At 39.6% G+C, this 27988-nt stretch overlaps 1 long non-coding RNA gene across 1 annotated transcript; it reads right to left on the bottom strand.

Moving 5' to 3' along the window:
• Positions 1-311: 311 nt before the first annotated feature.
• On the bottom strand, positions 312-27132 carry LOC128641604 (uncharacterized). The gene is made up of 4 exons (XR_008399575.1): positions 27049-27132; positions 25151-25293; positions 12085-12179; positions 312-559 (listed from the first exon to the last, which is right to left on the bottom strand). It is a non-coding gene; the product is annotated as an uncharacterized LOC128641604 (long non-coding RNA).
• Between the last annotated feature and the right edge of the window lie 856 nt (positions 27133-27988).

Raw genomic sequence — 27988 nt, 5'->3', positions numbered from 1 at the left:
TGCATTGGTTTCATGAATGGATGACCACAAACTCTGCTGATAGCAGATTATCAGCTTCTTATGCACTAATCCCAAAATTGCTGCCCAAAACACACCCCCGTCCTCAATTTTTTATTTTTTTCCAATTTTTTCCATTTTTTCCAAATCTTTTTCCCCAAAGACCCAGTGCAATGATACCACATACAGTATCTCACAAAAGTGAGTACACCCCTCACATTTTTTGTAAATATTTTATTATATCTTTTCATGTGACAGCTCTGAAGAAATTACACTTTTGCTACAATGTAAAATAGTAAATGTACAGCCTGTATAACAGTGTAAATTTGCTGTCCCGTCAAAATAACACACAGCCATTAATGTCTAAACTGTTGGCAACAAAAGTGAGTACATCCCTAAGTGGAAATGTCGGAATTGGGCCCAAAGTGTCAATATTTTGTGTGGCCACCATTATTTTCCAGCACTGCCTTACGCCTCTTGGGCATGGAGTTCAACAGAGCTTCACAGGTTGTCACTGGAGTCCTTTATTTATCGCGCGTTGGAATAGCATGACTCTGGTTAGCTGTTACGGTCAACAAAAAAGTGTCACAAAACACATAAAAATACATTTAAAAGTACAGTTCTAATAAAAATTATTTTTAAAAAAATTGCAATAAAAAGTTATAAGGGCTCAAAGATATGAGGTCTCAGAAATGAGGCATGCAAAGGTCTTTAACATAGAAATACATACATATTATTATCAGGTATTTGTAGAGCGGCAACAAATTTTGCAGCGCTATGACATAGGTGGTATACAAAAATGACATTTACAAGTGGGTGGAGGTCAAGTGGGTAGAGGGCCATGCCAAGAGTTTGCACTGTTGTAGTAGGCTCTTATTAATGTGAACTACAAAGAGCTGGGCTCATAGGCTTACATGCTATGGGTTTTAAGGAGATAGCACTGGAGATAGGAAGGTTAGTGTAAGTTGTATGCATCCCTGAATAGTAGAGTCTTCAGGGAGCACTTGAAGCTTTCAAAACTAGGGAAGAGTCTTGTGGAGTGAGGCAGAGAGTTCCATAAGATGGGAGACAGTCTGGAAAAGTCTTGTAAATGGGAATGTGAGGAGGTAACAAGAGAGGAGGAGAGTAGGGAACGGTAGGGAGAGTATCTAGAGACAAGGTCTGAGATGTAGGGGGAAGCAGTGCAGTTGAGGGCTTTGTGTGTCAGAGTGAGAATTTTGTGTTTAATCCTGGAGGCAAGAGGAAGCTAGTGAAGGGATTGGCAGAGAGGTGTAGCAGATGAAGAGCGACATGTAAGGAAGATGAGCCTGGCAGAGGCATTCATTATGGATTGTAAAGGAGCTAGGCGCCGGGCTAGACAAGGACTGAATGTGAGGAGTGAAAGAGAGATCGGAGTCAAGTGTAATCCCAAGACATCGGGCATGTGGGGTTGGGGAAATGATGGAGCTATCAACAGTTATAGAGAAAAGGGGGGGTTGAGATTTTGGAAGAAGTGGGGTTCAGATTTGGAGAGTTTTAGCTTGAGGTAGTGAGAGGACATCTAAGATGAGATATGAGAGAGACAGTTAGTGACACGGGTTAACAAGGAATTAGATAGTTCTTGTGCAGAGAGGTAGATTTGGGTGTCGTCGGCATACAAATGAAAATGAAACTCGTGGGACTTTATTAAGGAACCTAATGATGACGTGTAGATTGAGAAGAGAAGGGGACCGAGGACAGAGCCTTGCGGTACCCCAACAGAAAGTGGTAATGGGGCAGAGGTTTCTCCAGAGAAGGCTATACTAAAGGTACTGTTAGATAGATAGGTAGATAGATAGATAGATAGATAGATAGATAGAGAACCACGGGAGATCAGTGTTGCAGATACCGAAGGAATGGAGGGTTTGGAGCAAAAGAGGGTGGTCGACAGTATCAAAGGCGGCAGACAGATCAAGGAGGATAAGCAGAGAGAAGTAGCCTTTGGATTTTGCTGTAAGTAGGTCGTTGGTAACCTTAACAATTGCTGTCTCTGTAGAGTGTAGGGGCGAAATCCGGATTGCAGTGGGTCAAGGAGGGAGTTTAATGTAAGGAAATGTGATAAACGTGAATTTCCTTATCAAGAAGCTTTGAGGCAAGAGGGAGTAGGGAAATAGGGCGGTAGTTGGATGGGGAGGTTGGATCGAGAGAGGGTGTTTTGAGGATAGGTGTGACCAGTGCATGTTTAAGAGATGAGGGAAATATACCAGTGCTGAGGGAGAGGTTGAAGATGTGTGTGAGTATAGGGGTAAGGGTAGAAGAAAGGGAGGGGAGTAGCTGTGAGGGGATGGGGTCGAGGGGACAGGTAGTGAGGTGAGAGGATAGTATAAGGGCAGAAACTTTTTCTTCTGTAACAGGGGTAGAAGAGCTAAATTTTTGGCTATGTGGGTTTTGGATGATTGTGAGCTTTTGGGAGACTGGTAGTATGTTGAGAGCCGATTTAATTTCTGATGGAGTCGATTTTGTTGTTGAAGTAACTGGCAAAATCTTGAGCTGAGAGAGAAGTTGTAGTGTGAGGTGGGGTGGGCGGAGAAGAGTATTGAATGTGGAGAACAGACATTTTGGGTTTAAAGAAAGAGTAGAGATAAGAGTAGATAAGTAATGTTGCTTATATAGATTAAGGGCAGAATAGTCAGAGTTCAAGATGAACTTATAGTGAAGAAAGTCAGCTGAACTCCGAGATTTCCTCTAGTATTGCTCAGCAGTATGGGAACATCTGCATAGGTACCATGTCAGAGGAGTATGCTAGGGCTGGGGACGAATGTATGATTTCCGAGCTATGGTAGGTGGGGCCAGATTGTCAAGGACCAATGTAAGGGAGGAGTTATATAGGCAGATAGATTCATCAGGGCAGGAAAAGAAGGGGACAGAAGAGAGGAGAGGTTCGAGAGAGCTGGCGAGCTGTTGCTGATCTAATGACTTGATTCTTCTGTGAAGCTTGGTGTGAGGGGTAGAAGGAGGGAGAGTTGTAGGGAGGGAAGTAATGTTACAGTGAGGAGGTGATGGTCAGAAAGAGGAAAAGGGGAGTTTGTGAAGTTTGAGATAGTGCATTGATAGCTGAAAATCAGATCCAGGGAGTGACCATCTTTGTGAGTGGGAGAGTCAGTCCATTGTGACAGGTCGAAAGAGGAAGTGAGTTGCAGAGGTTGTTTTGCAGAGGAGGCAGTAAGATTATCAACAGGGAGGTTGAAGTCGCCAAGAATGAGGGCAGGGGTATCTGAGGAAAGGAAATAAGGTAGCCAGGCGGCAAAGTAATCTAGAAATAGAGTTGAGGAGTCAGGGGGCGGTATATGACTGCAACACGAATAGAGAGGGAAGAGAATAAGCGAATCATGTGTGTTTCAAATGAAGAAAATGTGAGGAAAGAGAAGGGATGTATTTGTTGAAAGGTGCAACGAGAGGAAAGTAAAATACTAACATACATATGCATGTCTAAATATCTATGTATATATATACAGAGAGGGAAAAAATATTTGACCCCCTGCTTATTTTGTACGTTTGCCCACTGACAAAGAAATGATCAGTCTATAATTTTAATGGTAGGTTTATTTGAGAGACAGAATAACAACAACAAAATCCAGAAAAACGCATTTCAAGTTATAAATTGATTTGCATTTTAATGAGTGAAATAGGTATTTGACCCCTTTGTTGCCTTGGGCGTGTGTTTTGGGTCATTAGCATGCAATACCCATCCACGACCCATTTTCAATGCCCTGGCTGAGGGAAGGAGGTTCTCACCCAAGATTTGACGGCAAATGGCCCTATCTATCGTCCCTTTGATGCAGTGAAGTTGTCCTGTCCTCCAGTTGATGCCAAAGAGCTCGATTTTGGTGTTATCTGACCACAACACTTTCACCCAGTTCTCCTCTGAATCATTCAGATGTTCAATGGCAAACTTTAGATGGGCCTGTACATGTGCTTTCTTGAGCAGAGGGACCTTGCGGGCGCTGCAGGATTTCAGTCCTTGGGCGTAGTGTGTTACCAATTGTTTTCTTGGTGACTATAGTCCCAGCTGCCTTGATATCATTGACAAGATCATCCCATGTAGTTCTGGGCTGATTCCTCATCGTTCTCATGATCATTGAAACTCCACAAGGTGAGATCTTGCATGGAGCCCCAGACCGAGGGAGATTGACAATTACTTTGTGTTTCTTTCATTTGTGAATAATTGCACTAACTGTTGTCATCTTCTCACCAAGCTGCTTGGTAATGGTCTTGTAGCCCATTCCAGCCTTGTGTAGGTCTACAATCTTGTCCCTGACATCCGTGGACAGCTCTTTGTCTTGGCCATGGTGGAGAGTCTGGAATCTGATTGATTGATTGCTTCTGTGGACAGGTGTCTTTTATACAGGTAACATGCTGAGATTAGGAGCACTCCCTTTAAGATAATGCTCCTAATCTCAGCTCGTTACCTGTATAAAAGACACCTGGGAGCCAGAAATCATCTTGCTGATTGATAGGGGATCAAATACTTATTTCACTCATTAGAATGCAAATAACTTTATAACTTTTTTTGAAATGCGTTTTTCTGGATTGTTGTTGTTGTTATTCTGTCTCTCACTGTTCAAATAAAACTACTATTAAAATTATAGTCTGATCATTTCTTTGTCAGTGGGCAAACGTACAAAATCAGCGGGGGATCAAATAATTTTTTCCCTCACTGTATATATAAATATGTGCGTGTAAATATGTATTTACAGACCTATCTGCACATACAGGGAGTGCAGAATTATTAGGAAAGTTGTATTTTTGAGGATTAATTTTATTATTGAACAACAACCATGTTCTCAATGAACCCAAAAAACTCATTAATATCAAAGCTGAATAGTTTTGGAAGTAGTTTTTAGTTTGTTTTTAGTTATAGCTATTTTAGGGGGATATCTGTGTGTGCAGGTGACTATTACTGTGCATAATTATTAGGCAACTTAACAAAAAACAAATATATACCCATTTCAATTATTTATTTTTACCAGTGAAACCAATATAACATCTCAACATTCACAAATATACATTTCTGACATTCAAAATCAAAACAAAAACAAATCAGTGACCAATATAGCCACCTTTCTTTGCAAGGACACTCAAAAGCCTGCCATCCATGGATTCTGTCAGTGTTTTGATCTGTTCACCATCAACATTGCGTGCAGCAGCAACCACAGCCTCCCAGACACTGTTCAGAGAGGTGTACTGTTTTCCCTCCTTGTAAATCTCACATTTGATGATGGACCACAGGTTCTCAATGGGGTTCAGATCAGGTGAACAAGGAGGCCATGTCATTAGATTTTCTTCTTTTATACCCTTTCTTGCCAGCCACGCTGTGGAGTACTTGGACGCGTGTGAATGGAGCATTGTCCTGCATGAAAATCATGTTTTTCTTGAAGGATGCAGACTTCTTCCTGTACCACTGCTTGAAGAAGGTGTCTTCCAGAAACTGGCAGTAGGACTGGGAGTTGAGCTTGACTCCATCCTTAACCCGAAAAGGCCCCACAAGCTCATCTTTGATGATACCAGCCCAAACCAGTACTCCACCTCCACCTAGCTGGCGTCTGAGTCGGACTGGAGCTCTCTGCCCTTTACCAATCCAGCCACGGGCCCATCCATCTGGCCCCATCAAGACTCACTCTCATTTCATCAGTCCATAAAACCTTAGAAAAATCAGTCTTGAGATATTTCTTGGCCCAGTCTTGACGTTTCAGCTTGTGTGTCTTGTTCAGTGGTGGTCGTCTTTCAGGCCTTTCTTACCTTGGCCATGTCTCTGAGTATTGCACACCTTGTGCTTTTGGGCACTCCAGTGATGTTGCAGCTCTGAAATATGGCCAAACTGGTGGCAAGTGGCATCTTGGCAGCTGCACGCTTGACTTTTCTCAGTTCATGGGCAGTTATTTTGCGCCTTGGTTTCTCCACACGCTTCTTGCGACCCTGTTGACTATTTTGAATGAAACGCTTGATTGTTCGATGATCACGCTTCAGAAGCTTTGCAATTTTAAGAGTGCTGCATCCCTCTGCAAGATATCTCACTATTTTTACTTTTCTGAGCCTGTCAAGTCCTTCTTTTGACCCAATTTTGCCAAAGGAAAGGAAGTTGCCTAATAATTATGCACACCTGATATAGGGTGTTGATGTCATTAGACCACACCCCTTCTCATTACAGAGATGCACATCACCTAATATGCTTAATTGGTAGTAGGCTTTCGAGCCTATACAGCTTGGAGTAAGACAACATGCATAAAGAGGATGATGTGGTCAAAATACTAATTTGCCTAATAATTCTGCACTCCCTGTATATACACATAAATACATATATTTACATATATAGACATATACATATAAGTGCATTGGAGTCCTTTGCTCCAATATATAAATATATAGGTATATATATATATATATTGTACCAAAATACCCTCATATATATGTAGAAATATGCATTTATGAATAAATAGAACATATTCTGCTAAGTGAAGAACATTGGAATGTGAAATATTACTATTATTCATGTCAGGTTATCCCACTTTAGCGATCAGGTTTTTCTCACTTTTCGTGCTACATTGAAAACTATCGGGAAATATGTAAACGCAGTTGCTATATTCTAACTTTGACTTTTTGTGCATGTCGGCTTAGTGCGCAAGCGAAATAAATTTACTTTCAACTTGTAATACACGTAAAACCTGACGCATGCAAAAGCTTACTTCTAGTGGAGTTAACGTGCCGCGGGAGCGGAAAATAGTGCTCCATTCATAATCTAGCCCTATAAGTTGGCTAGATTTAGAGTTTTGCGGCCAAAGGGGTGCGTTAGCTACGCGTGTTTTTTTTCCCCCGCACCTTTTAAATAACGCTGGTATTTAGAGTTCTCTGAAGGGCTGCGTTAGGCTCCAAAAAGGGAGCGTACAGGCATATTTATCGCCACTTCTGAGCAGCCAATAGAATGCGAGCTCAATCTGATTGGCTGATTGGATCAGCCAATCCGATTGAACTTGAATCTGATTGGAAGATTCAATCAGCCAATCAGATTTTTCATACCTTAATTCCGATTGGCTGATAGAATCCTATCAGCCAATCGGAATTTGAGGGACGCCATCTTGAATGACGTCACTTAAAGGAACCTTCATTCGTCGGTAGTCGTCGGTAGGAAGAGGATGTTCCGCGCCAGAGGTCTTGAAGATGGAGCCGCTCCTCGTCGGATGGATGAAGATAGAAGATGCCGCTTGGATGAAGATGTCTGCCGGTCCGGATGTCCTCTTCTGCCCGGATAGGATGAAGACTTCTGCCGCTCTGGATGTCTTCTTTTGGTCCATCGGTGCTTGGCTGAGTGAAGATGACTCAAGGTAGGGAGATCTTCAGGGGGGTAGTGTTAGGTTTATTTAAGGGGGGTTTGGGTTAGAGTAGGGGTATGTGGGTGGTGGGTTGTAATGTTGGGGGGTGGTATTGTGTTTTTTTTACAGGCAAAAGAGCTGATTTCTTTGGGGCATGCCCCGCAAAAAGCCCTTTTAAGGGCTGGTAAGGTAATAGAGTTGTTAACTATTTTAATTTAGATTAGGGTAGGGAATTTTTTTATTTTGGGGGGCTTTGTTATTTTATTAGGGGGCTTAGAGTAGGTGTAATTAGCTTAAAATTCTTGTAATCTTTTTTTATTTTTTGTAATTTAGTGTTTGTTTTCTTTTGTAATTTAGTTTAGTTTATTTAATTGTAGGTACTTGTAGTTAATTGATTTAATTTATTTATTGATAGTGTAGTGTTAGGTTTAATTGTAACTTAGGTTAGGATTTATTTTACAGGTAATTTTGTAATTATTTTAACTAGGTAGCTATTAAATAGTAAATAACTATTTAATAGCTATTGTACCTAGTTAAAATAAATACAAAGTTGCCTGTAAAATAAATATAAATCCTAAAATAGCTACAATATAATTATTTGTTATATTGTAGCTATTTTAGGGTTTATTTTACAGGTAAGTATTTAGTTTTAAATAGGAAGACTTTAGTTAATAATATTTAATTTATTTCGTTTGATTAAAATTATATTTAACTTAGGGGGGTGTTAGGGTTAGACTTAGCTTTAGGGGTTAATACATTTATTAGAGTAGCGGCGAGGTCCGGTCGGCAGATTAGGGGTTAATACTTAAAGTTAGGTGTCGGCGATGTTAGGGGGGGCAGATTAGGGGTTAATACTATTTATTATAGGGTTTGCGAGGCGGGAGTGCGGCGGTTTGGGGGTTAATGCATTTATTATAGTGGCGGCGAGGTCCAGTCGGCAGATTAGGGGTTAATAAGTGTAGGCAAGGTAGCTCGCGACGTTGGGAGGGGCAGATTAGGGGTTAATAAATATTATGTAGGTGTCGGCGATGTTAGGGGCAGCAGATTAGGGGTTCATAGGGATAATGTAGGTGGCGGCGGTGTGCGGTCGGCAGATTAGGGGTTAAAAAATTTTATTAGAGTGGCAGCGATGTGGGGGGACCTCGGTTTAGGGGTACATAGGTAGTTTATGGGTGTTAGTGTACTTTAGAGCACAGTAGTTAAGAGCTTTATGAACCGGCGTAAGCCCAGAAAGCTCTTAACTATTGACTTTTTTCTGCGGCTGGAGTCTTGTCGGTAGAGGGTCTACTGCTCACTTCAGCCAAGACTCTAAATACCGGCGTTAGGAAGATCCTATTGAAAAGATAGGATACGCAATTGACGTAAGGGGATCTGCGGTATGGAAAAGTTGCGGCTTGGAAGTGAGCGTTAGACCCTTTCCTGGCTGACTCTAAATACCAGCGGGTGGTAAAAAGCAGCGTTAGGAGCCCTTAACGCTGCTTTTGACGGCTAACGCAGAACTGTAAATCTAGGCGAGTGTAAATCTGAAAAAGGACAATTTCACATTTTCTCATGCAACAATCAACTCGTGATTGCTGTAAATCAGTTTTTTTTGCTATGGCAATAAGACAATAAGGAAATTATTAATTACTTTAACCAAGCTCAAAAAGGGTTTAGCAACAGGCTATAAAATTGTGAAGTTTTATCATGATACTAACAATATTGCAGCTTTTTGACTATGTAGAGCAGGTTCACATAAGCGAGCTTGCTGCCAGATACTGCTTCTTTTTCCTCTACGCCACCTCAGAGGTGGTAAGATTAATCCCCCGACGCTCGCTCAATCAGGGTGATTGACAGGCCCTGCACTAGCACATCACGTCTGCAAAGATGATACATTTTGCCCATTATCTACAGTTGTTTCCTTGCTGGTAAATAACAAGCTAAGATACATTTTTGGAGAACATTTCAGTTGCTGCATATTACACAGTATAATTTAGATATGTTGAATGCACCAAAAAAGAAATAGTAGAGGCAAAAATAGCCTTACAGGTAAGAGCAGACCATTAAAAACTTTTATAGAATTTTACACAATTTTAACAGAAAAAAATGATCATATATAATATGCAGTATTGTGGACTCTCAATATTGGTTTTGTTACACACCTTTTTCCTGACTAGTTGCACTCTTGCCTAAAGAAAGACACCTTTGCTGACACCTCACAAAAAAAAAAAAAAAAATCTAATCTTGGGATTTGGGCTGCCCTCAAAAAAAAATAATTATTTCCATTTTTTATCATAAGTAGTCATTTTTTAAGTAATCTTCTCTTGTGGTTAATACTCCGTCTACTAAACATATTTGATTTAAGGTCTCAGCTACTATATGCTGTTACCATCTGTATAGGATGTAATTGCAGGATAAGCAGGTATGAGCCAATAGGTCAGGAATAGCTTATAGGTTCAATACCTTATTGCTACCTATCTCAGTGTCATGCTTATAATAACTTGATAACACAAACCACAAAGTAATCAGTGGATAAACAACAGGCAATATAAAAACTATAAAGACCAGCAAAGGGAGACATAAGCAGTGGAAGGAGGTGGATTTAGGTTAGAGTCCAACAAAGCTAAAAATATTGGTAATGAAGTGACAATTTGTGGTAGATGAGGTGTGAAAGCAGCAGATACCAGCAAGCATGGGGACTTTAGGGCACTGTGACACATTGAATTTACCCCCCAAAAAACGTCTCACCCTTTAATTTGTTCCCAATGACACTCCCAGTGGTGTGTAGAAGAGATATTTAATAAAATTATATTTTTCTATTATTCATTCTATGGGGCATATTTAACAATGTGTGAGCGGACATGATACGAAGTAGCGCATCATGTCCGCTGCACATCGCTGCATACGCTGTCGGCATTTATCATTGCACCAACGATCGGGTTGATTGACACCCCCTGCTAGAGGCTGATTGGCCACGAATCTGCAGGGGACCGCATTGCAGCAGCAGTTCACAAGAACTGCTGGTGCAATGATAAATGCCGACAGCGTATGCTGATGTGCGGCGGACATGATACGATACTCGCACATTGATAAATATGCCCCAAGGAAGCAAGTGTGTTAACATAACATAATGAGATCTGATTTTACCTGCAAGCTCAATTCATTCCAATAGGCTGTGATTTCAAAGCACAACACCAGCAATTTCATATATACAAATAAACCTGAAAATCCAATTTCTCATACATTTTATACCCTGCAGCTGGTATAACAAGGCACTGGAAATACATTAAGGGAAAAACAATTTTACAGTTTACAGTCCCTTTGCTCTTGTCCTGCCTCTCACCTTCATCTCCTCTAGTTCATTGTAACCTTCCCCATGTTATTAAATCTGATAAATAAGCAACACTTTGCATTTGTAGTCAAAGCAGCTATTTATAGACCTACCTGTGGTTACATGTTTAGTATATATTTTTGAAAGAAAAAAATGCAGTTTTTTTAATGATTCAGGCCTCGTCTCCCTTTTTTTCTGTGTCAAAATACAATCTTAATTTAAAAAATGTATTGTTATTATGAGTATACAGTGATTCATATTAGGGAATAACCCTTTAAACGTAGGACATTTTGATCCTTGAAGGTAACAATTCATAAAATACATCACTGTCTTTAAAAATGTTATTTCATCCAAGGCCCATAGTGAGCTCATATAAGCAGAATGTTTAATCCTTCTTATTTTATTTTGGATAATTACATTATTACAGTTATTATAATTACATTAAGAGTTTGACACACACCTGAAAAATAAGGTCTAAATATTTTTTAATGTTTTGAAGGGTTTTACAGTCATTACCAAACAGTGGCATCACTAGGGTTGGTGTCACCCAGTGCGGTAGGTTATGGTGTCACCCCCCCTCCCAGAAAGCAGACACACACAAAAACACAGGCACACACACATACAAACACTTAGACACACTTAAAAACACACTCAGATGCACACACAAACACTCAGAAACACACTCAGACACACACACAAAACACACACACACAAAAACACTCTGACACACACACACAAACACTCAGGCACACACATACAAAAACACTCAGACACACACACACAAACACTCAGGCACACACACACAAAAACACTCAGACACACACAAAAACACACACACAAAAACACTCAGACACACACACAAAACACTGACACACACACACAAACACTTAGGCACACACACACAAAAACACTCAGACACACACACACAAAAACACTCAGGCACACACACAAACACTTAGACAAACACACACACAAAAACACTCAGACACACACACACAAAAACACTCAGGCACACACACAAACACTTAGACAAACACACACACAAAAACACTCAGACACACACACACACACACACACAAAAACACTGAGACCCACACACACAAAAACACTGAGACACACACACAAACACTCAGACACACACACAAAAACACTCAGACACACAAACATACAAAATATGTAAACTGCACTGCATTAATTATAAAGCTCATGCCTAGAGCTGCTTGCTGGCTCAGCAGAGCATCAAATGAAAGATAAACAGAGCACTCTAAAATAAATCACTAAAGAAAAAAATTCTGCTCTCTGACTCTGTTCCAAGTCTGTCAGTTCACAGCCCCGGGCAGAGTGCCTACCGCTTCTTATGGCCAATCACCTCTGCACTCTGCCCATCCCCAGACCCCCGCCCGCCCTCCCCTCCTACCTATTCAGTGTGCACTTAGTGTAACGTAACCGTACCGGTCTGGTGGGCATCATACGTGGCTCCTTCACTTTAGAGACAGTGTCAGACAGTCATGCCGTCAGGTGCCAGGCATCCCATGATTTCCCAGTTCCTGTTTAGAGAGACAGCACAGCAGTGAGTGACTCCACTGCTCCACACGTCACTGAACAGTGAGCACAGATAGGCAAGTAGGTTTAGGCTAGCAGTGCAACTTTGCAAGCCCCATGGCACGCCCACAACATTCATAGTGAAATTTGGCAGGGGAGGAGCAAAGTACAAAAAAGCAAAAACAGCCGGGAAAACTATTTGTGGAAATTGCAGTGCTGGCTCCAGGGGCAAAAAAAATTAACGCCTAGATTTAGAGTTCTGCGTTAGCCATCAAAACCAGCGTTAGGGGGTCCTAATGCTGGTTTTGGCCGTCTGCTGGTATTTAGAGTCAGTCAGGAAAGGGTCTAACGCTCACTTTCCAGCCGCGACTTTTCCATACCGCAGATCCCCTTATGTCAATTGCGTATCCTATCTTTCTGGGACTTTTCTAACGCTGGTATTTAGAGTCTTGGCTGAAGTGAGCGTTAGAAATCTAACGACCAAACTCCAGCCTCAGAAAAAAGCCAGGAGTTAAGAGCTTTCTGGGCTAACGCCGGTTCATAAAGCTCTTAACTACTGTGCTCTAAAGTACACTAACACCCATAAACTACCTATGTACCCCTAAACCGAGGCCCCCCCACATCGCCGCCACTCTATTAAATTTTTTTAACCCCTAATCTGCCGACCGCACACCGCCGCAACCTACATTATCCCTATGTACCCCTAATCTGCTGCCCCTAACATCGCCGACCCCTACATAATATTTATTACTCCCTAATCTGCCCCCCCAACGTCGCCGTTACCTACCTACAATTATTAACCCCTAATCTGCCGACCGGACCTCACCGCTACTATAATAAATGTATTAACCCCTAAACCTCCTCACTCCCGCCTCGCAAACCCTATAATAAATAGTATTAACCCCTAATCTGCCCTCCCTAACATCGCCGACACCTAACTTCAAGTATTAACCCCTATTCTGCCTACCGGACCTCGCCGCTACTCTAATAAATGTATTAACCCCTAAAGCTAAGTGTAACTCTAACCCTAACACCCCCCTAAGTTAAATATAATTTAAATCTAACGAATTAAAATAATTCTTATTAAATAAATGAATCCTATTTAAAGCTAAATACTTACCTGTAAAATAAACCCTAATATAGCTAACAATATAAATAATAATTATATTGTAGCTATTTTAGGATTAATATTTATTTTACAGGCAACTTTGTATTTATTTTAACTAGGTACAATAGCTATTAAATAGTTAATAACTATTTAATAGCTACCTAGTTAAAATAATTACAAAATTACCTGTAAAATAAATCCTAACCTAAGTTACAATTAAACCTAACACTACACTATCAATAAATTAATTAAATAAACTACCTACAATTATCTACAATTAAATCAACTAAACTAAATTACAAAAAAAACAAACACTAAATTACAAAAAAAAAAAACTAAACAAAAAAAAGATTACAAGAATTTTAAACTAATTACACCTACTCTAAGCCCCCTAAAAAAATAACAAAGCCGCCCAAAATAAAAAAATGCCCTACCCTATTCTAAAATAAAAATTGAACAGCTCTTTTACCTTACCAGCCCTTAAAAGGGCCTTTTGCGGGGCATGCCCCAAAGAAAACAGCTCTTTTGTATTTAAATAACCATACAATACCCCCCCCCCAACATTACAACCCACCACCCACATACCCCAAATCTAACCCAAACCCCCCTTAAAAAAACCTAACACTAAGCCCCTGAAGATCTTCCTACCTTGTCTTCACCACGCCGGGTATCACCGATCCGTCCAGAAGAGGGTCCAAAGTCTTCATCCTATCCGGCAAGAAGAGGAGATCTGGACCGGCAAACATCTTCATCCAAGCGGCATCTTATATCTTCTTCCATCCGGCGCGGAGCGGGACCATCTTGAAGCAGCCGACGCGGATCCATCCTCTTCTAACGACGTCCTAAGTCCGAATGAAGGTTCCTTTAAATGACGTCATCCAAGATGGCGTCCCTTGAATTCCGATTGGCTGATAGGATTCTATCAGCCAATTGGAATTAAGGAAGGAAAAATCTGATTGGCTGATTGAATCAGCCAATCAGATTCAAGTTCAATCGGATTGGCTGATCCAATCAGGGGTCAGCAATAGCGGGGGCAGCAGATTAGGGGTTAATAAGTGTAAGGTTAGGGGTGTTTAGACTCGGGGTACATGTTAGGGTGTTAGGTGCAGACTTAGGAAGTGTTTCCCCATAGGAAACAATGGGACTGCGTTAGGAGCTGAACGCTGCTTTTTTGCAGGTGTTAGGGTTTTTTTCAGCTCAAACTGCCCCATTGTTTCCTATGGGGGAATCGTGCACGAGCACGTTTTTTAAGCTGGCCGCGTCCGTAAGCACCGCTGGTATTGAGAGTTGCAGTGGCGGTAAATATGTCTGTACACTCCCTTTTTGGAGCCAAACGCAGCCCTTCTGAGAACTCTCAATACCAGCGTTATTTAAAAGGTGCGGGGGAAAAAAAGCATGCGTAGCTAATGCACCCCTTTGGCCGCAGAAATCTATTTAAAAGTATCTACAGCTTCCCCAGTCCCACTAATGTTCACAAATGCTGGCCCCTCTAATAAAAAAAATCTATGCACCTATACATTGTATTTAATTGAATTTCAATAAAATTTTAAAAAAAAATTCTGTTGGTGTCACCCCCTGGAGGGTGTCACCCGGGTGTGGCCCCCCCCCCACCCCCCTAGTGATGCCACTGCTTGATAGTGCTTCACCAAATATGAGTGCAATTAATATACTCTGTATTTCCTGTTTTATAAGAACATACTACACTATGGGTGTTCTCTTTTAATTTATTTAAGGAGAGAGAAAACCTATATCCAATTCCTGACACGGGAGGCAAATTAGCCAGACTGCTCTGAAATATCTGGCCTGCCAGTATAGCACTTGATAGTGCTCCAATAAATGTGAGCGAAATCTATTCACATATCTATCCCTCTGTTTTAATCTGAACATATTACGCAATGGGTGCCTTCTTTCTTTTTATTTATAGAACACTAGGAAATTGCTTCAGAGAAAATAACACGGAAAACATGGCACACAACCATTTGGGAGGCCCATAAATGCGTGGTGAGAGGGAAATTTTTGGCACTCAAAGCATGGGGAAAAAAGGAACAATAGGCAATATCTAAATTCCACATCAACACAGATAGGCTACTGGGGTAAAAAAAACATAAACTAGAACCACATTCTACCCCCGTACACGAGGCACTGACCCAGTCAAGGCAAAGCTAAAAGAATATTTAACCAAAGAATAACAAAGGAAATCAGAGCTCCTAAAACAGAAATATTTTGATATACAAGATTAAACTGGATCGTCCATGGCAAGAGCACTTAAAAGACGCCAAAAGAAAAAGAAAGGCAGCACTCGGGAGGCACTTTGAAAAAGTAAAAAACAATATTTATTAGAACCTGGTTAAAACCAGGCACAGAACAATAGTCTCCTTATGCGTTTCATGCTGCAAATGGGCACTTAATCATAGGAATAGGTGATATGGTTAGATACCCCCTACTTAAAGGTAGGAGTGACCAATCACATCACCTGTAGAATAGATTAAAACAATACATTATAAAATACATGGCTGATAGGACATGATATTGTTATACAATGTGATCGGAAGGGTAACTAACAATAAATTAATATAGAAATTCATTATTGAATTATAGAATGATAACACTGTAACCAAATACAAACAATGAATCTCATAAAGATGAGAATTAGAAATATTATGTCTCAATCAGGAACCTAGTTTGTCAGCATGTGTTATATATTACATAATTAAATATAAGTATATCAGTCAGTTAAACATAATGCAAAACATAGTTCCTGAACAAGAATACAAAAAAAACTAATAAATAAATTAATAAAAATATGAAGCAATTCATCACATTTAATATAAATAAGAAAGATTGGCCTTGATGGACATGGATATTTCTACCAATAAATTATTGATCTAGAAGGAATATATAAACATTGAAAAAAGCAATATACACCAATACCAGCAAATCCTATTCCACAAAAAGACTCATGTCCCATTCTTTATTTATGCCACCCGGGGTGATAGTTCTTAATTTATAAATCCAAAACATTTCTTGTTTTAATAATAACTTGTTTCTGTCACCCCCTCTGATTGGCCTTCTCACAATATCAATAACTTTTACTCCCATATTGAACTTATTGGTCATGTGTATTGAAAAGTGATGTCTAGCAATAGCTGAATCCTTATTAAAGTTTTTTATATCATTAATATGCTCTCTTATACAAGATCTGGGCTGCCTCGATGTTTGGCCAGTATACTGCATTTGACATAAGTTACACTCCAGGAGGTATACCACATACTCACTTCTACAGTTTGTATAAAATTTAATCTCAAACTGTTCCTGGGTGACTGTACTAGTAAATGTGTTCCCTATACTGATTGTGTCACATGTAAGACATGGGCCTGTTCCACATCTGAATGTGCCCTTTCTTTGTAACCAATTCTCTCTTTCATATTTCTTAGAACAGACCATGCTGGGGGAAAGTTTATTGGACAATGTAGGTGCTTTCTTGGGGACAAATCTGCATTTTTCAGCCACTTCACAGAGTATTTCATCCTCTCTTAAGATATACATGTTTCTTTTCAATATACTGCAAATTTTATTAAATTGCTCAGAATATTCTGTTATAAAAACAACCACTGAGTCATTAAATTCATTATCTTTCTTTGTAGTCCTACATATCAAACTCTGCTGTGTATAACCTCCTACTTCACTAAGACTGTCATTAAGAAGTTTTTCTCCATAACCTCTTTCTTTTAACCTTTCTTTAAGCGCTAATGCTTGTCTAGAAAAAAGTTCATCTGAATTTGTGTTTTTTCTAAGACATAAGAATTGTCCTCTGGGAATGGACTTCTTTAGATGTGGTGGATGACAAGACCTGGAATGTAAGATTGTGTTGCCGGCAGTTGGTTTGCGGAAGGTGTCAGTTATAATGTTGCCTGAATGGACATCCCCTGTTAGTGTAAGATCTAAAAAATTAATTACATCAGACTTATATTCTCCAACAAACTTCAAATTTATGTCGTTGTTATTCAAATATTCCATAAAGACATCAAAATTGACAGATTCATCCACTACAAAAATCAAATCGTCAATATATCTCATATATGTGACAATGGATTCCACAAACGGGTTTGCGCTGCTATAAATCATGTGATACTCCCACCAACCTACATATAAGTTAGCGAATGAGGGGGGCAAATTTTGCCCCCTTCGCAGTGCCACAGACCTGAAGGTAGAATTCATCATCAAACATACAGAAATGATGCTTTAACAAAAATTCTATCATTTCACAAAGTAATAATTTTGTTTCTTCTGTGAAATTTGTATCTATGTCCATAAAGTGTCTGATTGCTCTGATGACCTTTGTGTGGGGTATGCACAAATACAGGGATGCTACATCTGCTACTATCCAGCAATATCCTTTCTTCCAAGTCACTTTCTGTAAGATTTTGATTAAATGTGTTGAATCCCTCAAGAAGCTGTATAGCTGTATTACCATGGGTTGTAAAATAGAGTCAATCCACTCAGACAGAGGCTCGAACAAAGAGCCTATGCCAGAAATAATTGGACGACCAGGTGGTGAGGTGATGTTTTTGTGTGTTGTAGGCAAATGATGAAAACTTGGTATTAATGGATGATTAGGAACTAAAATACTGATCTCCTTCTTTGTGAGTAGCTCTATTGCTATAGTTTGTTCTAACAATCCTAACAGCTGTGTTTTAAATTCTCTTGTTGGATTCTTAGAAAGCTTTCTATAGGTCCTAATATCATTTAGTTGCCATTTTGCCTCTGACAGGTAATCATTTTTGTTTAGAATGACAACATTCCTTCCTTTGTCACTAGATCTAATCGTGATATCATTATTTTGTTTCAAAGATTCTAAAGCTTCCTTCTCATCCCTTGTAAGATTTTGTTTTGTATGTGTTAATTTAAGCTGTTTTTCTAAATCTAAAATCTCTTTCTCAACTTGTTTTTGGAAGTTATATAATGCTCTACCCCTGAAATGTACAGGGTAAAAATGCGAGGATTTTTTAGAAGGCATTGCAATATCCTGGTCTTGTGGACCTAAGATGTTACTATCAAGAACTGTCAGTTGTCTTAAGCTAACTAGATCTCTAAAATCAAATTCATGATCCATGGTATCTAGTTGATTGCGCTTAATGGGCTCATGTTCTACAACTGTAGAACTATTATCACATACCGTAACTCTGTCATTTTTAAAAACATATTTTTAGCGTTAGTTTTCTTACAAATCTATTCACGTCATGATTGTTTTAAAGGCAGAAAAATTGTTAGATGGTGCAAAGCCCAAACCCTTACTTAACAAACATATTTGTCCCTCAGTTAGTGGCTAGTCCGAAAGATTAATTATAGTCAATTTTTCTTGTGTTTCTCTTTTAATTTTCTTGAGGATTTTCTTCTGTCTTCTCCCCGCTCATCTTGTCCCTCTCCTAAAGGGGCCACTTTAACTTTGGGACGAACCACCTGTTCTTCTTGATCGATGTCGTCATCCAAAACCTGCAGAGGAAAAGAAGAGCGAGATGAAACAGAAGAGAGGAGGATGAGGAAGAAAAAGAGGAGAGAGAAGTAGTAGATAAAGGAAATGAAGTGCAGCTTCCCTCAGACAGAATGGATTCATGGTCTGAGGTATCAGTCGATGAGAATGCCACTTTGTGATCCATCTTATTCTTCAGGATCAATTTTGGAGCTCTTTGTTTTTTTCTTCTTTGTCACCAGACTGTTTCTTATTTTCCCATTTCTTGTTGTAATTTTTGTTTGAGTTATTGCTGAAACGTCTGTTAGGGCCTCTCTGGAATCTAGACCAGTTATATACCCTGTTGTTAACATAATCTTCCCAGTCTCTTGATAATTTTGTTCCCTTTCTGGTGGCTAATTCTCCTTCAAGTTTTTGCACTTTAAATTTTAGATTTTTCTTGAAATCTTTGTACTTATCCTTATCTTTCATTTTCAAGACTTTCAAATCAATTTTAATGTTGTCTATCTTCTCTTTTAGCTTATCCCTCTTTTTTGCCTTACTTCCATTGGCTATATCCATGAGGGTCAGGGAACAGTCAGTTAAAGTGTCGTTCCATTGCTGCTGTAATATATTGTCCTCCAGATCAAAAGAGGGGAATTTATTTATCCTAAGCCCTCTAGGCACCCTCTTGACATCAATGTAGTGTGTGAATGAAACAATGTCCCACATCAGTCTCAGGTCTGTTAGTAAAAGTCTTTCATACTGATTAAACAGTCCTTTTAGGTCTTGTGATTTTTCTCCATTAGAACCTCCTGTCATGAAAAATCTTTCAAAAAAATGTTTTTTGCTTGCTATATTGAAAATGGTCTCATTAATGCTAGTTCTTTCCTGCTCCATTGCAAACAATGTTTGTTCAAAAATGCCTTGTAGTGAAATTAAATCACCTTTGACTAGTGCCCCCCTCTCTCTTATATATGGGCTGTGTGTGCGATATAGATATATATACACCCGTTGCGGCTAAATGTTTACCGACACCAAATCGGATTTCAAAACACAGTAAAGGGACTTTACTTCACTTAAAAGACGCCAACTAGCCACACACATACATTACATTACAAAGGCCCAGGGAGAACCCCATAAAGATAGCAAGCAGATAGCGGAGACTTTCAGACACTTTTATGCTGCACTATACAACATAAAAAATACTGCCACGCGCCTAGACATGGAGCAATTCCTCTCAGATTTAGACCTCCCAACATTAGATGACAAGGAAGCAGAACACTTAGAAACCCAGATTTCCCTGGAGGAAATACAGAAGGCGATTAGGAGTATGCCCAACGGCAAAAGCCCAGGCCCAGATGGCCTGAGCATAAAATGCTATAAAAAATATGTGAAACTACTGGTAACCCCCCTCGCAAATGTATTCAACAACCTACTAGATGCAGGCTGTCTCCCCACCAATATGCTAGAGGCACACATTACAGTCCTCCCAAAACAAGGGAAACAACCAAACAAACCCAAAAATTTCCACCCAATATCTCTGCTAAACTCAGATATAAAAATTCTGCCCAAAATCCTAGCCACCAGTATAAACCGATACCTGCCCAAACTAATAAACACAGACCAAGTGGGGTTCTTTCCAAATAGGGAAGCCAAGGATAACACCCTGAAGGCTTTGAAAATGATATCCCACGTCAAAAATCACAATATCCCTGTGGTTATGATTTCCACAGACGCGGAAAAAGCTTTTGACAAGGTGAATTGGCAGTTTCTAAAAGCAGTGATGCAAAAAATGAAATTTGGCAATAAATTTATAACACAGGCATTCTCCCTATACACCTTCCCTACAGCCAAAGTTAAAGTCAACGGTATCCTGTTACATAGCTTAAATATCTACAATGGTACGAGACAAGGCTGCCCCTCTCCCCTATTCAATTTGCATTGTCCATAGAGACTCTGGCGCAAAGAATAAGACAACACACCCAAATTATAGGAGTACATATAAATGGCACAGAATACAAATTGTCATTATATGCTGATGATATCTTACTCATGCTCACCAAGATAGAAACCTTGATACCGAACACTTTAGACACATTTAAAGACTATGGGCTTATCTCTAACTTTCTTTTAAACATCACCAAATCAGAAATTATTAACCTCACGTACGAGGAACAACTGCTAAATCGCTTAATACCTAATTGCCCACTTAAAAAACAAAGTATTAAATTAATGTATCTAGGAATATTTCTCGCACCAGACCCAAAAGTAGTGTTTCAATCTAACTACAAGTTGCTAGAGGAGACCATCTCAAATGATGTCTCAAGTTGGAAAAATAAGACAATTTCCTTGTTCGGTAGGATAAACGTGATAAAAATTGAATATACTCCTGAGACTCTAATATCTATTACAGACTACCCCAATTCCTCTACCAACACAGTACTTACACAAAATTAAATCGCTTCTAGAACAAGTGCTCAATGTATTTGCCCAGGGACAGGGGGGGATTGGGAGTCCCACATATCCCCACATATAACATTGCTATACCATTACATAGGCTGTTGGACTGGTGTAGTAACAGCACACATAAACAATGGGTCCAATAAGACAGGCAAGTGTTGGTACTAACTAATGCGGGAATCACTGCGTGACTCCCAGCAGGGCACAGACTGTCAGTAATCCATAAATGCCCCATACTCACAGATTTCTTTTCAAACTGGGATAAGCTCCTACACACATCCACCAACATATCTGGGATAGTGTCTCCCAATTCTCCCATTAGCAACAATCCATTTCTACCATGGAACCTTAAAGAGACACAGGCGGATAACGCCAACCACATAAAAAAACAATCAATCACAATACTATACACAGATGGGAAAGCCAAACCACTTACTGGACACACATACAGGAATATCTCTGACTTGGTTCTCTCACAAACAGATTTGCCATTATGTAAACACACACCCTAACAAACAACATTACCTTAGAAAACCTACCCCATTCGAGGTATTATGCCTACTTGACACACCACCCATGCATGCGATATCCACTCTGTACAAACAGCTACTGACAGAAAATACTCAAACATTACCTACATATACTAAATCATGGGAAAAGGAACTGGGGTCCAATTTCACATGCAAAGAGTGGAATGCAGCATTCCTATACACCAAACAGTCATCAATCTCCACAAGGATATTAGAAACCAATTATAAACACCTCACAAGGTGGTACCAGACTCCAAAAGATATATAAAACATCCAGCCAGAAATGCTGGAGAGGATGTGGCGAAATAGGAACACCAACACATATCTGGTGAAATTGTACTAGGCTGGACACGTTCTGGAGCGGTGTCCTCACTCAAATCTCGAAGGTAATAGGGCAAACATTGCCTAACAATCCACAAATCCTCCTATTCCTAACACTACCAAAGCTCGGTAATTCTACACATAAATGTCTAGGAATTAGTACTTTTGCTAAATAGTGCAAAAGTACTAATTCCTAGACATTGTAAATCTGAAGTGGTCCCTACAGTGGAAGACTGGAAATCACAAGTCACAACATTACAGCAGCTAGAGAGACATCACCACTGGAACTGGGAACACACAAATTAATGCTAGCAACATGGCAACAACATAACACAGACCCACAATAGGGTGACATAGTGAATAGCTGAACAGATCAGAGAGTGAAGCATATGTTTTACGCTTTTCGAGCATAGAAATTTTGATCTTCCTAGAAGGCACCTAAATGACCAATAGTAAACCTGTAATGTTGAAAGGGGCAAGGAACTGTACCTTGAAAGGGAAAGGGGCAAGGAACTGTACCTATTAGTATATAATCAATAAGGGGGAGGAGGTTAGGACAACGGTATAACCCTATGGGCATACAGCAGCAGCGGCAGCTAAGGAAGAAGTTCATTTAATTCCACAGCTAATTCCTCCTAATAAACCTCTCCCTGAGAGGAAGGGGAGGTGAGGGGAGGTGGACTTGGACATTGGAAATCTCTACACGAGATGAGCTAATACGCACTTTTGCAGTCAAATAATTAGCATAATAACATGTATACTACTGATTAACTTGTAACACAATTTTGCTTTGAATGTTGTACTTTCATTTAACAAATGTATGTAATGTCTTTACATTCAATAAAATTGTTAAGTAAATATTATTTTCCAATATTCAAATGTTACTTTCATTTTCAAATGTTCACAATTAGACCGAATATAAAAAATTTAAATTTGGAATGTAACACTTGATTTAACAAATACTATTCAAAAGTTCAATAGTTCATGTTGGAGGGAATGTAGTATTGATACATAATAGAAACATTCTAATCAATATATTTGTATCTATTTCTAATATTGTATAATTTGAATATTACATTTAAAGAGAGCAATAGAAATACTATTACAAATATATTGATTCTCTAATATAAGCCACACAATGTATGCATTCAACCAACCAGACTGAGCTATAAGCAAGGGTGAAACAGGCCTTTTGTAATTTATCCAGACACATACAAAATACGATGGACTCAGGAGTGGAACTACTGGGTGTGCAGAGACTACAACTGCGACCGTGCCCCAGGGGGGGGCAGCTTCAGCAAAAAAAAAAAATGTTTTTTTCAATAAAAAATGTTGACCTGCCGCTGCCTGTACTAATATCATGTGAGTGTGACATGATGTTTCACTAGTGTCTCTGTCTCTGACTACAGGGGTTAGTGTTTCTGTTTTACCCATTGGCAGCACAGCACCCGGAACTTAGTTAACTTCCGTCATGATCCCTGACTCTGAGCCTAACTGACTGTGATTGGCTTTGGCGGTTAGCGTGCCGTACGCACATTGGCTCTGCCTCTGACTTCACGTGTAGTCTGCTCAATCAGTTTTTGACGGCACGTGTAGTCATTCAGTGTGAGAGACTGAGTGAGAGACGAGTGACAGAGTCAGCTGAGCGAGGAGGGGGGCTAGATGGCTACTTTGCTAGTGGTGGTGAGTTAGTATGAGGATGAGTGGCATTGTGGCAGGCTGCCATGCTGATTAAATTGAACCAGTAACTGGAGTAGTGGACTGGACAAGTGTCAGGTGGTCAGTAGCGCAATGGCCGCAACCGGTGAGGCTGAGCGTTTTAGGGGAGTATCAGGGCTGAACCATCTCACAGACTGTATCACTTCACAGTCACATACTACATAAAGTACTGGTTGGGGGGTAGTAGGGACCTGGGGTCACAATAATATCACCATATCACCATAAAAAGCATGGCTCAGTGCAAATGGGCAGCCAAGGAGCCAAATCACTGCTGCATAGGTGTAATGGACAATGAATAACTGCATAACAACTCAATATACTACAACATGGTTTTTTTTTTCCCTGCTAACATTAGATTTTCATATTTAGTAGCAGAACACTATAATGGTTTTAATTATATTTGAAAGGTCCAACTCCATACTACATGTGTGACATTGCCTGTGAGTATCAGTACTGTAAGTTTTAACTACAAGAAAATAAAAGCAGACTTTTATTCTAGTATCTCTCCATTACAGATGTTTTGTATTTATTTATGTATTTATTTTGATAGAAATTATGTTGAATGTATAAAAAGTTATTTTACCCAGAAAACAAACTGTGCATCATGCATGAAAATTGTGGCGAATCAAGTGGTTAAATAATTTGAAATAAAATAATTAAATATTGCTGTCTCTGTGATACTATTAATGCTGTAAAATACTAACTTAGTAACATAGAACATTCTTAGATTCTTGCACCTGGGCCCTGTGGTTTCTAGTTACGCCTCTGGATGGACTGTACTTTCAAACCAGAATAGGTGCACATCCCATGCCACTGCAAACCTCACAGCCCTGGGTACTCATCAGCACAAACAGCTGTACAACTCCCAGCAACTCAGGCAGTTAACCCCAGACCAGCCTGGGTGCAAAACCCATAGGAAAAATTACAAAACAAAAATATTAATACAATACATAGAAAGTCTTTCTCTCTCTTGCAAGCACACAGCTATAATGAAATCAAAACACAAGAGTAAGGTTTAATCTAGCTGTGTGCATGCAAAAGTATGATTGATGTTTTACCTGGAGCAAAATTCCAGTAGGGGGCAAGTGCCCCCCTTGCACCCCCCCCCCCATGGATGCATAAGGCACTTGCAAAGTCAAATTGAGAAATTATGTAAATTGAGTAAAAAATAATGCAGATAACTCTAACTAGCTGATTGGTTTCATGTTAAGGCTTAAAATTAACACCAGCAATGTAAAGCTTTTAGCAACAACAAAAACACACACTTTATTCCCTTTAGCAGGTTCCGCTATATAAACAGTAAATACCTTTTATAAAAGCAGTTAAACATGAAAAACTCAATATTAATTCAGAAGTTCATAGTTGTGACCTGATAAGAATGTTTACACTAATGACTTGTCTTGAACTGATGGTCTTCACATTTGATGTATGGAAGATAAGCACAGGTCCATTTGTCCCAGCAAACTGTCACTTAAGGTGACCAATGTTAAACGCATGGCTGATCAGGAGGAGGATTGATTACTTATATCCTAAAAAAAGCATAAAAGCATAAATTAGAGGTGTCTGACCTTTTAACCTGAGCAACCACATTGGACCTGTTTCACTGGCAGTGAAAATTACAAATTAGAAAAAATAAATCTGTTAATCAAAATTGAAATCTATTTTTCTATATCTGTTTCTATTATTATATAAATTAACTTAAACATGCAGCAATCCCATTGCACACAAACAGATACAATGGATCACTGTGTGTAAATGCTGAGGAGCAGTATGGGATAGTAAAGTTGGGGCCAGACAAAATAACTGTAATGCTGTATTGTGCCTCAGATTGATAACCATAAAACTACTAGATTTGATAACATAATTCATATGTAAAGTCCATGAAGAAGGGATTCCTCAGAAACAATAGAATATGTGTCTGACAGGGATGGGAGGTTCTAAATTAGATTACAGTATTTACAAAAAGGGCAATGGATTCTGGGCGACTAGTGAAACATGACTGAATTTGAATGCAAACAAAATACTCTGTGAAGATGTAAAAATAAAATATTGATAAAGCATAATTTCAGTACTGAGGCCTGGAGGAAGGAGAGAACTATATGCATCATATAAGCTTTTAATATTATTATTTATTTATACAGTCAGAGGCAGAGTGTCATATTGAGACATATATATTATATGAAATATATTTATACTTAAAAACTAAGAAGAGCAAAACTAGGTAGGCTCATAAGAGCTTAGGAGTGTACACGTGTCTTTAGTACTCTAAGGGCTAGATTTATCAAAGGCTAGGCGAACTCTGTATGTTCTTCGCCTGTAACTGCGCCCCAGCTTGCCTCCGGAGAGGCGCACATGTGCGCCTAAATTTATCAAAAAAATAGACGTAACTTTGCGCAGGCGAGCTGAGGCGTAATAATGATAAATTGCGCCTGTCGGAAAAAGCATTTACTCCCTATTTACTCCCTATTTATCACAGTACATCCCTATAAATATTTGCGCCGCCATGTTTTGATTATTAAAAAAACGTTTTTTAGGTAACTATTTAGCTAATATTTATATTACACAATGTTTCTGTGCCGTTTGTGCCATATGTTGACACAAAAATAAATATATCAATATATCGATATATACATATAAAACTTTTAGTACCATATGCGCCTGTAGAAGCACAAATTACTGGGAATAAAGGTATCTTCTTTGCGCTGAACTTTTGAAAAATTAGTTAAAAGAGTAAAGTACTGCATCACAAGATGTGAAAGCATGTATTATAATGGTGTTCGCCTCAGTATGTATGGCGAAAAATACAACATGCAATTACAGCGCAAAGCAATGAGGAATAAGCCACTGGGCGTATTTGTAGGTCGGGCTGTTAAATTACGCCTATTACTAATGTATATTGGTGCACTCGGGAGCGCGCCTGTGCGTCTAGGCAAATGCAAGTGGAGTGCGAAGAAGTTTCTTTCAGATTTGCGCAATTATAGGCGCAGAGTGCTTTGATAAATATGAGGATCCGTTTGTATGCGTTATTTTGGACGATATTAGAGGAGTATGGCTTTGATAAATCTAGCCCTAAGGGACTAAGGCAGAAGGGTTTGCAACATTATTTGTAGGTTTGTTATACAATGTTGCAAAACACTGCTGCCACAGAGTAATAAAGACATGTGCACACTCCTGAGCTCTTATGAGTCTAGTTAGTCATGAAAGTTTAATTTTGACTTTACTGTCCCTTTAAAACTCTACAACCCACCACTAACATATACTTATGGCCAGGGGCATAACTATACCTCATTGGGCCTCAGGGTAGTGTCCTTTCTGACTGTTTCTATGCTTCTATGTGGCTGCAAGTCATCCTTCCCCCTTGGTTAGCCTGCAACATTAAACATTATTATTATTATTATTTGTATTTGTAGAGCGCCAACAGATTCCGCAGCGCTATAAACATAGGCGGTATACAGGATAACATTTATAGGGATCAAATGGGTAGAGGGCCCTGCCGAGAGTTGCACTGTTGTAGTCGGCTCTTTTGAAGGTGATCTGCAAACAGCTGGGCTCATAGGCTTACATTCTAAGGGGTTCAAGGGGAAAGCAATGGAGTTAGGAAAGGTTAGTGTTGGTTGTATGCATCCCTGAAAAGTAGAGTCTTTAGGGAGCGCTTAAAGCTGTCAAAATTAGGGGAGAGTCTTGTGGAGCGAGGCAGGGAGTTCCAAAGGGCCAGTCTGGATAAGTCCTGTAAACGGGAATGTGAGGAAGTAACAAGAGAGGAGGAGAGTAGGAGATTGTGAGCAGAATGAAGGGGAGGGAGTGTATCTGGAGACAAGGTCTGAAATGTAGGGGGGAGCAGTGCAGTTGAGGGCTTTGTATGTCAGAGTGAGGATTTTGTGTTTAATCCTGGAGGCAAGAGGAAGCCAGTGAAGGGATTGTCAGAGAGGTGCAGTAGATGAAGAGCGACATGTAAGGAAGATGAGCCTGGCAGAGGCATTCATTATGGATTGTAAAGGGGCTAGGCGGCAGCTAGGTAGACCAGAGAGGACGGAGTTGCAGTAGTCAAGACAGGAAAGGATGAGAGAGTGGATTCAAATCTTAGTTGTGTCTTGTGTAAGGAAATGTCTAACTTTAGAGATGTTTTTAAGGTGGAAGCGGCAGGCTTTAGCCAAGGTCTGAATGTGAGGAGTGAAGGAAAGATCTGAGTCAAGTGTTACCCCAAGACATCAGGCATGTGGGGTA

The sequence above is a fragment of the Bombina bombina genome, chromosome 1, assembly GCF_027579735.1.
Source record: "Bombina bombina isolate aBomBom1 chromosome 1, aBomBom1.pri, whole genome shotgun sequence".
Classification (NCBI taxonomy): domain Eukaryota; kingdom Metazoa; phylum Chordata; class Amphibia; order Anura; family Bombinatoridae; genus Bombina; species Bombina bombina.
The sequence above is the reverse complement of the archived record's forward strand: the minus strand, read 5'-3'. Positions and strand labels throughout refer to the sequence as shown.